Source organism: Cnephaeus nilssonii (genome assembly GCF_951640355.1).
Source record: "Cnephaeus nilssonii genome assembly, chromosome: 11".
NCBI classification, from domain to species: domain Eukaryota; kingdom Metazoa; phylum Chordata; class Mammalia; order Chiroptera; family Vespertilionidae; genus Cnephaeus; species Cnephaeus nilssonii.
The window spans coordinates 79,384,429-79,398,022 of NC_137082.1; the positions used below are offsets into that span (position 1 = coordinate 79,384,429).

Below are 13,594 nucleotides of genomic sequence, written 5' to 3' on the forward strand. Positions count from 1 at the left end.
GATGGAAATGTTATCATATTCATGAAGAAACACACAAGGCCCTAGCTGGTTTGGCTCAGTGGATAGAGTGTCAGGCTGCAGACTGAAGGGTCCCCTGTTCAATTCGGGTCAAGAGCACATGCCCTGGTTGTGGGCTTGATCCCCAGTAGGGGGTGTGCAGAAGGCAACCTATCAATGATTCTCTCATCACTGATGTTTCTATCTCTTTCGCTTCCTCTCTTTTCCTCTCTCTGAAATCAATAAAAATATATTAAACAAAAAAAAAAAAAGAAAAAGAAAAAGAAAAGAAAAGCACACAGGTACACATGAGTAAAAACAACTACCCTCACTATTACCAAATTAACTCCAGAGAATTCACCTTAAGATGGATTGGTCATGGAATCCACATAAGAAAGAATATATTAGTGGTAGTTACTTTGCTCATGGGTTACTCATAACTCTTTTAAAAATATATTATTTTTCAATTATTATTGACATTCAATGTTATTTGTAAGCCAGTTTTCTCAATAAGGCAGGTCCAAGGGCAGCGTTTTGTAAGTTCCTTCTAATGAGGTCATGTTATCAATGTAAGGCAGTGGGGGGCTGTTGGTCCTGCAGTTGTAGTCAGTAGCTCCTGGTCATTGGCAATAAGCACGTACATTTAAAATTAAGCTGCTCTTGACCCTAAAATTGTTTTCTCCATCTTCTTGTCCTTACTCCATTCTTTACCAGCTCCCTCTTTATTCCTGGCTTTTACCTAAATCCTCATTTCTGAACTCAGGGTTCCCCTTGCTTGACTTGTACTTATCTAACCTAATGTTGCTCAACTTAGTCAACTTGATTAGTCTTCTCTATTTTTTAATTCACAAACTAGAAATCTGGCTGCCCACACCCAACATCGTATCTATTAGCCAACCCTCTCAATTTACCTTTAAAATATCTCTGCAACCTGATTATGTCCCAGCACCTCCACTGTTGCCACTCTTGTCTAAGTCCCAGCATTGCTTCCCTGGTTTGTTTCAAATATTCTCTGAAATGGTCACCCTGTTTCCACCCTTGCTCCATAGGACATTTTGCAAGCTCCTTACCTTCCTGACCTCATTTTTTTTTTTTTAAGTTAAAGAGTTGACAATTTTATTTTCACATTTCACAATACAAATGATTTTTTTTAATCCCACTACTCCCCTCCAAAACTATTCTCTCTTAGATAGGAAGAGGGAGTGAGTCTTCCTTGTCTGCTGTTAGAAAACACCCAGAGTCACAGCACCACGATCTCCTGGTGAAGTAGAACAAGTAACAGAAGCCTGATAGAAAGAGGCTCCCCTTTCTCCTTATCTATCTGGTCTAGTCATTCTGGGCTGAGTGGACACCATCATGGGATGGGCAGGAGTTCTCAGCATTGGGGGCCCAAGCATCATTGGCATGTGCCCTCCCATAGGTGGCCGCATTCCAGGAGCAGGTCCCACTGGCATCATCCCAGAAGGAGGAGGAACCATCATTGGCATCATGGCAGGGACCCCATATGGGGTGTTGGCATCATACCAGGGCGAGGTGGACCTGGAACACTGGGGAGAGGTGGGATCATTGCCCCTGCAGGAGGAGGAGCAGAAAATGGAGTAGGAGGTATCTATCTTCCCTTGCTGAAATGCTGTGGTTGTTTTGTTAACCAGGCTCTGAGCCTGCTCTTCCATCCGTTTCTGATAGCAGTCTTTCACATTCTCTTTGTGTTTCCTATCACTGCATTGTGTCTTTCTCACAGACGGAGAGTCATGGGTGAGGCATGGATCGCAGTGGTCTCAATAAGACTTAGGCATGTTGTTCTGCAGGCTGTTGGCCACTCTGCAATTGCCAGAAATGACCCTGACTTCATTTTCTATTAACTTTCATCATTTCCATTTCAGTTACAGTGGACTCCTCAGGATTACTCAAACTTGACAACACAATGCTGGTATTAAAATCTTTGCTGTGCTGTTCCCTCCACTGGGAAGGTTCTTCCCTGGAAAACTTCATGACCATTTTTTAAAATATTTTTTATGTATCACTATCCCCCTTCTCTGCCTTATCTTTTATCATAATATTTCTTATAATCAAACAGAGCATGTATTTATTGTTTGTGTCTTCTAGATTGTAATCGGAATGAGGGCAAGGATTCTTAACTTTTTAACAAATGTGTGTTACTTAAACTCCCAGCGTTGCCCTATAATGAAAAAGTGGTGAATGAAGGCAGGTATTAATGAATAAACAAATGTCTTTCTACCTCTATCTTACACCATCGTGTTGAAAATAATACACCTAGGCCTCTCAAACACTTAAATATTAAAAGAAAATTTCAGTCTTACTCTCAGGCTAGTTGTCCAGGGAGAAAAAGAAATATATAAGACATTTTGCTATGTACCAAGTCACCAGATGCCCAATAGGTAAGAGGAGTATTTATGGGATGATATATTTATTTACTCATATCTCATCTTATCCCACTCCTTGAGGCAACTTAAAAAGATAAGGGAATGAAGTTAGTAGTGAGGGAAGTGAGCAAATGGAAAATAAGATCAGGAAAGTATTTAATTAGAACATACAACTGCAGGCAGAGTTTGCCCCTCCAGCTTTAATTGTCCCAGTTTAAGAGCTAAGAGGGAATACAGATCAGCTCCGGATTCACAGTGCCCATGAAGACAAACAACGCACTGCAAGAAGTAGAACATTGATCATCTTTTCATATGTCTGTTGGCCATCTGTATGTCCTTTGGAGAAGTATCTATTCAGGTCCCTTCCATTTTTTTTTTTTTTTTTTAAATTGGATTGTGTGCTTTTTCGGTACTGAGTTGTATAAGTTATTTATAAGTTTTGGAACTTAAACCCTTATTAGATGTACTATTGGCAAAAGTGTTCCCCCATTCAGTGGATTGTGTTTTTATTTTGTTGATGGTTTCCTTTGCTGTGCAAAAGCATTTTAGTTTAATGCAAATTAAAACCACAGTGAGGTATCATCTTATGCCTATCAAAATAGATATCTGAATTCTAACCCTGACTTTTGCCCTCTGCCTTGCTTGAATTTGGTCATGTTTATATTTCATTTATTGAGAATCTACTTTTTATCAAGCATGTCTGGATATTTGGGAGAAAGTGAGGAATAGATCCACACCTTACCCTCACATAGCTGAAGTTCATAGAGCTGTGGCAAATAAAGTTGAAAATTTGAAAATTTCCTGTAGCTTATGGGATGATTTCTTGGCTAACTCAGTGACCTTCTAGGCAGTTGACAGTCCACAAGACTATTTAATTTTTGCTTCAAGTTGCCAACTCAAACCAGAGCCTTATTTCCCTCGGGGTCAACCTTTCATGCCGGGCTCCCCAGTGCTCACCCTGAGAACCAGCCCTGTGGTCAAGTGTATTAACCAGTCTGAGGATCATTTCAGGCATTCCAGCCATGGTCTTCCTCTGGCCCCTTTCCCATCCTCCTGGCCCATGTTCTTTTATTGCTGCACTAGAGAGATGGTTCCCTGCACTTGAAAGACAGGATGAATTCATCACAGCTCGGCTCTAATACTCATCAGGAATATGACCTTGCAAAATTATTTAACCTCTCTGATCCACAGTCTGTAAACAAGATGATATTGCTTCCTCCAAAGGTTTCTATGAAGGTTGGAGAAGATGAGATAATATTCTGTCACAATGCCTGGCATAGCAGCTCCTGTTTTTCTTTTCCTCAGTTCTTATGAACATAAGTATGGCTGATATACGATGCCTGAAGGACGGAAATAGAAACCTAGGAAAGTAAAAGAGAGTTCACTGAATTTATAAATTGGAGTGATTTTGCTGGAGAGTACCCTTAAGTAAGTTATAGAAAGCTGTGAGTTATTAGTAATATTTGGGACAGAATGACCTATACTTGGGGAAATGCAGATAGTGATGCAGTTTTCATAATCATTCTTGCCTATTATCTTGTATTCACTTTACACTACAAAATGCAGTGACCTAAATTCTCCGTAGGAATAAATTTACAATAACTAAGAACCACCATGACTTAATTGCTTTGAATTCAAATCTATCAAGATGTTTATTAACCTATCTCTGCATAGCACCCATGTGAAACATTTGGCAATTAAATATAAAATTACAGAAGAAAAAGCTTTCCTAGAGAGGGGGAAAAGATAATTTCACCTCATTTTTCTTTGAATAATGCCAGTTTCTGTGGATGTATTTTTGAATAGGACTGAAGTTTGGGATGCCATTGTACTCTTTAACTGTTGATTTGCAATTGAAATCCTTCAAGTAGTGTAGTCTGAAGTGACAATTTAGTTATATTTTTATTCAGTCAGTCCCCCACACTTGCTGTTCCTGAGGCTATGAGTCTTTATTAAGGTTATAAAATGCTTTGACCTTCATAAAGGGCACAGTGACTTCCCTTGAGGTCCACAGCATTAATGATGAGGTGAAATGCAAAATCATTATCTGAGCGCAGCATCTCTCCTACCACAGAAGCCATTCAAATCATCCAATTGAAAGGCAAACCCATCCAAAAGCTAATAAAGAATTCTCGCTGGCAGTTGAAATGTTGGCCAGATTGCTTTTCAACCTATGATAGGATGTTAACTGGGAGACAGCCAAATGATGATGCTGGTTCACTCTATTCCACCCCTGCATGCTGGGTAATTGATGCTCTTTGGGTCCAGAGGTCAAAAGTTGTTGGTGAGTTTGCAGTGAGAAACTTCACTATGGCAAAGGACCAGTGGCCAGTGTTTAATTCTTGCCGTTGTTTCAGCACCAAAGGCTTGGAGAGAAAAGTCATGCTTCATTCAGGGTTAGTGTCACAGTTGCATTCAACTGTTCATGAGAACTTGTAAGTGCATCGGCGGAAAATTAAATACTGACAACATGAGAAAAATGTCACTTCTGTGAAAACCAGCTTATAAACAGAAGGTCTTACTCTTTTCTTCCTAAGACAAGGCAGTGTGCACTTATGTATGTAATGCCCATAGGTAATGTGAAGACGAATACATGTCTCTAGCAAAACCAAACTGTTTATTTCAGCTCAGATTTGGGGACTATATTAAAAAGTGGTTCAAGTATTTGAGAGCTGGAAAGTCCATCTCAATCAGTCTTTGCCCTACCTTCAAAACATTTTTAAAGAGTTCTTTATGAATAAATCAGAATCCAAATTCCTTTTTGTCAATTAGCATATTTATAATGCGGTAGGTGTTCTTGGGCTTCTATTGAATAACACAGATGATTTGAAATATACTATCAAAAAACAAAGAATGGCCAGGCCAATGTGGCTCAGTAGCTGAGTGTCGACCTATGAACCAGGAGGTTCAATTCCCAGTTGGGGCATATGCCTGGGTTACAGGCTTGATCCCCAGAGTGGGCAGTACAGGAGGCAGTCAATTAATGATTCTCTCTCATCATTGATGTTTCTCTCTCTCTTTCTCCCTTCCTCTCTGGAATCAATAAAATATATTTATAAAACACAGAAACAAAGAATGTCCTAGTTAAAAGGGCTCTAAAAAATCAAGTTTATGGGTTTTCATGTAGTTTATGAGTTCCTGGAGAACCACCTGTCCATAAAGGTGGAAATGTAGGTTGATAATCATTTTCAATATTTCATAAAACTTGCTGGGAATCATATATGTACTAGTTGGTGTGAGGATCAATTTCATTTGTTTTTGACTGGGTTGTTACCAAGTCAGGGCACAAGTAACACTATTATCTGTGTTCTCAGTGCAATTTAGAAGCTCTGGTTGGTATAAAAGGAACTTATAAGGACATACATAGAATCTGAGTTTTGTTTAGACTAGAGAGCTAAATGCTTAATGACTATGTAGTTCTTGATTCTGTTGAAGTATTTTCTCATACACACTAGGCATGAAAGCATAAAAAATAGTTCTGGTATTGCTTCAGCAGCACATACTAAAATAAGAATGATACAGAGAACATTAGCATTGTCCCCTGAGCAACGATGACCAATTCATGCATTCGATATTTTTAAAAGGAAAGGCTATTTCAACACATGGACTATTTTTGTATTAGAATTTTCTAACTGGTAATATGGAATTTTTCTTACTGCCCTATAAGTCACTTGGGCATTGGTCAATTATAAGAGATTTCAATTTTAGTAATTATGAGCTACATTGAAAAATAATTGTACTAAAATTAACCTCCCTATTTTTATTTGAGTTTAATTTTTAAATGTTTTTAAAAATAGACTGGTTTGGGGGAGAATGAGGCAGAGGGCTGGGCAATTGCTTTTGTAGGTGTAAAATAAATGGACACACATTGCATGAAAGAAAACGAAACAAAACAAAGCAAAAAAACAAACAAACAAAAAACAACATAAAAAATAGCCCGGACTGAGAACCAGGAGACTTGGCTTCTGATAATGACTTAGTAAATGTCTATGACAATTTTAAAAGTTGTTATTTGAGTTTTCAATTTCTAGTTATACCAGATAATCGATAAGGTTTCTATAGGTTTTAACTTCAATAATGAAGCTATATTCTTATTGCTGAATGTGCTTATTATTCACAAGAAAGGTACTTAGGAGATCGTGACCTTCGAGTTACTTATGTTGGGAATTTGGGCATATTGAAAATAGAAAACTTGAGTCCTAAAGACCCCACAATCTCACTTGTGGTAGTAATAAGTTTTTTTAAGGGCATAAATGAATAAATCGTCAATAAGGATAATTTTTAGGAAAATTTACCTTGGACCTAGAGATATATTTTTATGCTAAATGCCACAAGTCAAAATGGATATATGAAATTTATGAATATAAACTGTAGATCATAGATAAAAAGCCATAAAAATAGAGCAATCTCTTATCAAGACAGATCAAGTGGACAGACCACAAATAATTAAGGAGCCAGAAGACCTAAATAACATAATCAATAAAATAGATGTTATCATCATACACCAAATTGTAGGATTTGATGATAGAAAAGGGACTTACTTCCTTCTCGGGTGCTTATGGAACATTTACAAAATTTTTCATACACTAGTTTACAAGGAACACACCAAAATGTTCTATTACCAACAATATTTTCTGATTACAATCCTGTATAACTAGCAATTATTAACAAATCAAAAAAGTAAAAGCCCCTTTCACCAGGAAATATTTTAAAAACCTTCTATTAGAAACTCTTGGATGAAACTAGGAAATACAGATTGAAACTACAGAATTTAATCAAATAATCAAAGCACTAAATAAGCAACCCCTGGGTACTTAAAGCAGTGGTCAGAGGAAAATTTGTAACACAAACTCTTCACCAGTAAAATGAAAGAATGAAAACAAATTAAATACCCAGCTCAAAAAACAAAACAAAACAAAACAAAACAGAGAAAAAGTCAAGCAAAAGAAAACTCAAGAGAGGGAATAAGAAAAGCAGAAGTTAAGAAGGTAGGTTATTACAGAAAACCCTAGATTTCGATGTGCGAGTATCCCTGTATATTTGTGTGTGTATTTGTGCAAGTGTGTGTGCATGGGTGGATGGTAGAGAATGAAGCAGTGTCCTCTTTCAGACTTGAGGAATTCTATGGAAAACATAGGTTTCACTAGGCAAGAAAAAGTATGTATGTGTGTGTAAAATATGTGTGTGTATACAAACACACATCTATGTGTGATTTTTATTCTGTAATTCATTGGTTTACAGCTTGAAGTTGTTAACATATGTGTTTTTCATACCTGTACTCTGATAACTTCTACTGAAATGGCAAGTGAGAACTGACACACAAATGCCCCAGTGAGTGGCTGTGTTTATCTCTGGGACAGTGATAATTGATTAAGGGACCCATGATGTGTAATATCTGCACTAGCCAGAGGGCTGGTGGTAATAAGAAAACAATGGACATTACTCCTGAGGAAATGAGAGAGTCAATGTCGAATTTCTTCAGTTATGTTTGGGTTTCAGAATTATATTCTTAGAGGTTTCTTAATGCCCACTTTACTAAGATTCTTAAATAGAGTGAGTGTGAAACACTTTATTTTCACACCCCCTTTTACTCAAAGCACTTTCACAAAGTGCTTTATTTAAAGAAACTAGAAGCCTGATGCCCGAAGATTCTTGCTAGAATGGGCTTTCCTTTCCCTGGTGGCCGACACCGCCTTTCCACTCCCGGTGCCTTTCCACTCCGGCCCAGCCCCTTTCCACTCAGGCCCCAGAGCCACCTCTTTCCCCTCTGGGAGCCACTTCTTTCTGCTCCAGCCCCACCTTTCCACGCTGCCCAGAGGCCCTGAGAGACAGGGGTGGGGCAGAATGCCTGCGTCGTCACCATGGCGATGACACAAGTTCCAGCCCACCCAGTCACTGGGCGCCTGTGTATGCAAATTAACCACCGGCTTTGTTGAGTTAATTTGAATATCAGTCCTGATTGGCTGGTGGCATAGCAGAGGTACTGTCAATTAACATGTTTTGATTGGATGAGATGAAAAAAGATGACATAGCCCAGTGGTGGGTCAGTGATTGAGCATTGACTTATGAACCAGGAGGTCATGGTTTGATCCCTGGCCAGGGCACATGCCCAGATTGGGGGCTGGATCCCCAGTGTGGGGCATGCAGGAGACAACCAATCAATATTTCTCTCATCATTGATGTTTCTAACTCCCTCTCCCTCTCCCTTCCTCTCTGAAAACAATCTATCTATCTATCTATCTATCTATCTATCTATCTATCTATCTATCTATCTACACACATATATAGATATAGATATTTTTAAAGATGACATAGAATATTACTGTAAAGCAAATCTGAGAAGAATTGCTCTGAGGGTTGAAATCTTATCTTATACATCAGGACTCTGAATATTACAGATTTTCAGAATATCTATTAACTAAATATACCAGAGTGAGCAATTGTTCATTTTTAACAATTCAGTTTTTCCTTCTTCAGACACATTACAAGTCATCAGTTTCTTTTATTGTTTATATCTCCATAAAATTACTATAACCCTCATGAACAGAGGAACTTGAGTTCTTCAGCACTAGGCTGAAATTAGGTTTCCTAATCCAAAAAATAGTTTAATTAATTCATAAACTTTCCTCATTTAAAACAAATTTATCCTGTGTCTTTGATGCTCACTATAAATTGTAGCCATGCTTCATTCTAATATATTCTATTACTATTTGGGGCCTCAGAAGATTTAAAGGATGCCAATTTCCTATACAATTTATCAGAAAATATTCAGCAGTGCTGTTTAGAGCAAACTTATAAAAATATAATTTACAAAAGATTTATCACATTGCTTGCATTTTAACATGTTTCCAGATTCAGTAACCTAGTTCCTTTCTGCCTTCTTTTGACAAGAGTAGGTTTAATATTAAATATTAACTCTCTTCTCTATAAAAATACATACATATTACTTATTTAGGATGCATGTGTTATACATTTATTTAGAGATTTTCATACTCTACTGCAATGCTTATATAAGGATCATTTATCCTTATTTGATATGATTGGCTTTCCTCATAAATTTTATTTGGCAGCCCAGTCACCCACCCCTGCAAAAAAAAAAGAAGAAGAAAAATAGGACCCTCCTTCCTTGGTGGGTGAGGGAAGTGTCTGCTTTGCTTTAGCACCTCCATATTTGCTTCTCCAGAAAAATGACCTAATTAATTTGATGAGTCCCATTCCAGGAGACTGGCCTGGGTATGCATGCTCAGATGTTAGGTTTCTATGTGTTCAAAGGATATTCCCTGCTGTGATGTTTCATTTTAGGTGTCAATTTGGCTGGCCTATGGTGCCATGTTGTTTGGTCAAACACCTGTTTAGATGTCCTTATGAGATATTTCTTTAAGTTTGGTTAACATTTAAATAAGTAAAACTGAGTAAAGTAGATAGCTATTGATAATGTGAGTGGGTCTCAGACAATCAGTGAAGTCCTTAAGAAGAAAAGCTCAAATTTCTAGAAGAAGGAATTCAGATAAAAACTTTGACATCAACTCTCACCTGATTCTCCTATTAGATTTCAGCTCAGTCAGCCTCTGAGATCCTGTGAGCCAATTCTCTCTCTCTCTCTCCCTCTCTCTCTCTCTCCTCTCTCTCTCTCTCTCTCTCTCTCTCTCTCTCTCTCTCTCTCACACACACACACACACACACACACACACACACACACACACACACACACCACCTCCCACTATGCCTCTTGCTTTTTTAGCAATAAAGAATGGAATTTCCCTCAGAGGGAGGGAAGCTCAGGTTCTGGGCTCTGACACAGTCCAGGGACTACCACGTTGAGTCTTATTGGTTCCTGGAGAAAATATCTTCCCAATATTTGCAGCTCTGTACAGTGAGAAGGGCTGGATGGGTGACAAGACTTTTTGGATGAAGCCAAGTATCTTCAGTTAGAACCCTAAATCCTACCTGATCTGCAAACATATCCTAATTAAAACTGTTGTGGGGTGGTGGGGGCAGAAGCTCTCTTTTGCCTGAAACTAAGTCTCTATCACAAGTAGGACTCACTCTGGTCAAAAAAGAGCTACAAAATCTTATCGGCACAAAACCTCTTCTGTTCAACTCTCATTCTGTGACCATCACTGAGTTATTAATGTTACTTTCTTACTTAAAGTCATTAAATTCACACCATGATCCTATGAAATAAACTTTATCATGAGAACACTCAAGATCACACAGCCCCAAAGTGTGGCTGACACACATTCCCATGAGGGAGCATATCCCTCTCAGCTCCCCCAGTTGCTCTGCTGGCCAAGGGGATAGAGGTCCCACAGATGCACATCAGAACTGAGGACTGGCCTTCAGTTTTAAGTCTCTTTAGGTATTTGAATTATATTCTTCTAAGTAATTATATTTTTTCTAAATACCCAATTGGTTAGGTGTCCACTGAAGTTCATGTTCTCATTTCTGGCAAAATTATAGAGTTGACCTAAGATTCAGCTCTTACCAGAGATCACATATCTCAGCCTCCATTGTAGCTGGGCATAGCCATGTAACTGAATTCTCACCTGGCCCATGAAATGTCATGTCTTAGTGTAAGTACTCTCTCTCTCTCTCTTTTTTTCCCCCTGCTGGCTGAGATGACCAGAGCATGGACACTCAGAAAGTCATTTGTTGAAGATGGCATAGCCACTGTCCTTCAGGTCTTTGAATCATAGCATGTAGGGAGCTACCCACTACCCCAGAACACCCACCATGGGCTATTACATGACAGAAATAGACTTTTTATTTTTTAAGGCACTGAATTTATGCAGGATCTCTGTGTCTGCTGAACAGCTTAGTCTATTCTAACCAGAGAGTACTATGTTTATATTTTTAGTTCATTTAATTAATATACAGGATTTTACTATGTTAAAATAGGTGCACTGTAAATAAATTTGTTTCATTAGTGATTTATGATTCAGTTGATATCTGTATGCAGGTCCAAAATTAACTGTCAAGTCAATAAATTGGGAAAGAAAGTCCACCAAATTGGTTACTGGTCAATGTGTAGAAAAATTAACTGGCAATTTTTGACTGATTTTTTCTTTCTGCTCTATTTTAAAGTAGTGTGTGGACCCAGTGCCAGATCAGGTGAGTCCTTACTGCAGAACAGCAGGAGTATTTTTATTCTTTAGCTTTCCTTAAGAACAAAGCTATATTCCAAATTTATCTCAAACAAAGCATATTTCTACAAACATTAATAATAAATAAAATTGAAGACAAATATCTTCAGCATTTCTTTGTGTAATGCATATATATATATATACACACATACATACGTGTGTGTGTATACACACTAGAGGCCTGGTGCATAAAATTCATGCATGGGGGGGTGTGCCTCAGCACAGCCTGCACACTCTCCAATCTGGGATCCCTTGAGGGATGTCCGACAGCCCGTTTAGGCCTGATCCCACCAGGTTTGAGCCTAAACAGACGGTTGGACATCCCTCTCACAATCCAGGACTGCTGGCTCCCAACTGCTCACCTGCCTCTGCCTGATTGCCCCTAACCGCTTATGCCTGCCAGCCTGATCACCCCCTAACCACTCCCCTGCCAGCCTGATCGACAACTAACTGCTCCCTGGCCAGCCCGATTGTCCCTAACTGCCCTCCCCTGCTGGCCTGGTCACCCCTAACTGCCCTCCTCTGCTGGCCTGATTGCCCACAACTGCCCTCCCCTGCAGGCCTGGTCCCCCTGCAACTGCCCTCCCCTGCAGGCCTGGTCCCCCCCAACTGCTCTCCCCTGCAGGCCTGCCTCACCCAACTGCCCTCCCCTGCAGGCCTAGTTCCCCCCAAACTGTCCTCCACTGCAGGCCTGGTCCCCCCGCAACTGCCCTCCCCTACAGTCCTGGTTCCCCCCCAAATGCCCTCCGCTGCAGGCCTGGTCACCCCTAACTGCCCACAACTGCCCTCCCCTGCTGGCCATCTTGTGGTGGCCATCTTGTGTCCACATGGGGCAGCCATCTTTGACCACATGGGGGCAGCCATCTTGTGTCTTGGAGTGATGGTCAATTTTCATATTACTCTTTTATTAGATAGGATATCCTCACCCAAGGATATTTTTTTCCCATTGATTTTTTTAGAGAGAATGGAAGAGAAGGGGAGAGAGAGAAAGATACTTGGATGTGAAAGAGACACATCAATTGGTTGCCTCCCACATGTGCCCCGAACCAGGACCAGGGATTGAGCTTGCAACTGAGTTACATGCCCTTGACCAAAATTGAACCCAAACCCTTCAGTCCATAGGCCAATGCTCTAACCACTGAACAAACCGTCCAGGGCTGTAATACATATTTTTGACATCATTTTCTGTAATGTCTTTAAAAAGGGCATTACTGACCAGTTTGGTGAAGTCTTACTAAAACATGAACCATGGATATATGAGCTCTCACCAGCATTTCTAACTTCCTATGACTATGACATGGATATTTTCATGTAATAATTATACTTACAATTTTTTAAACTTACAATTTTTTCTTTCCTCACATAACAGCTTAATCTAGTGTCTCAACAATAAACTTAATTTTGCTTTAATGATCTTGGAACAGGTGGGTACATATTAGGAAATGTCAGATTCCATCAGCCTGGCTGAATATAGATATTGCATGTGGTGATTTGGTGATTTTCAATGCAGTTAAAGCGGGGAAACGATGATCTGCCAAAATAGCAACATAGTAGTGAGTAATTTCAGTTGTCATATCTCACTTTACCCCAACTAAGTTTTTTTTTCTTTGTTTCCATCTTCTACGTTTATTCTTCATGGCTCTGGGATTCTCAGCTGTGCTATATAAGTTATGAAAATGTCCATTGGATCCTATCACACTTTTAATCAAAACCCATTGATTATATCTGAAGAAAAAAAAAAAAACCTTCAAATTGTCCCACGTGGTTAGATCCATGCCTCCATAACTCCATGTTGTGGTACTATATGTTTTATCATTCTCTAGACATTGTTTTAATGGTTTGAGCATTCAAAAGGCCTTTCTGAAACTTTTAATAAGGTGTCCTGCTCTACCTGGGCACTTAAAAAATTGCAATTTACTTTTGGGTCTGATTGTTTGTTTAATATTTGTCAATTCTGTGCAGTTAATGCCTACTGATTTTCCTGCTCTACATTTCCTGCGAGCAGAAATATCTCTCTAAAAACTTCCTCCCCCACCCCACCTATGTGATTTCTTCCAGAAATGTATTTTA

General features: G+C 39.2%; 1 pseudogene across 1 annotated transcript; it reads right to left on the minus strand.

The window, feature by feature from the left end:
* Window positions 1–1,310: 1,310 nt before the first annotated feature.
* LOC307107374 (U1 small nuclear ribonucleoprotein C-like) lies at window positions 1,311–1,794 on the minus strand (annotated as a pseudogene). The gene has a single exon. The product of its transcript is annotated as a U1 small nuclear ribonucleoprotein C-like (transcript).
* Between the last annotated feature and the right edge of the window lie 11,800 nt (window positions 1,795–13,594).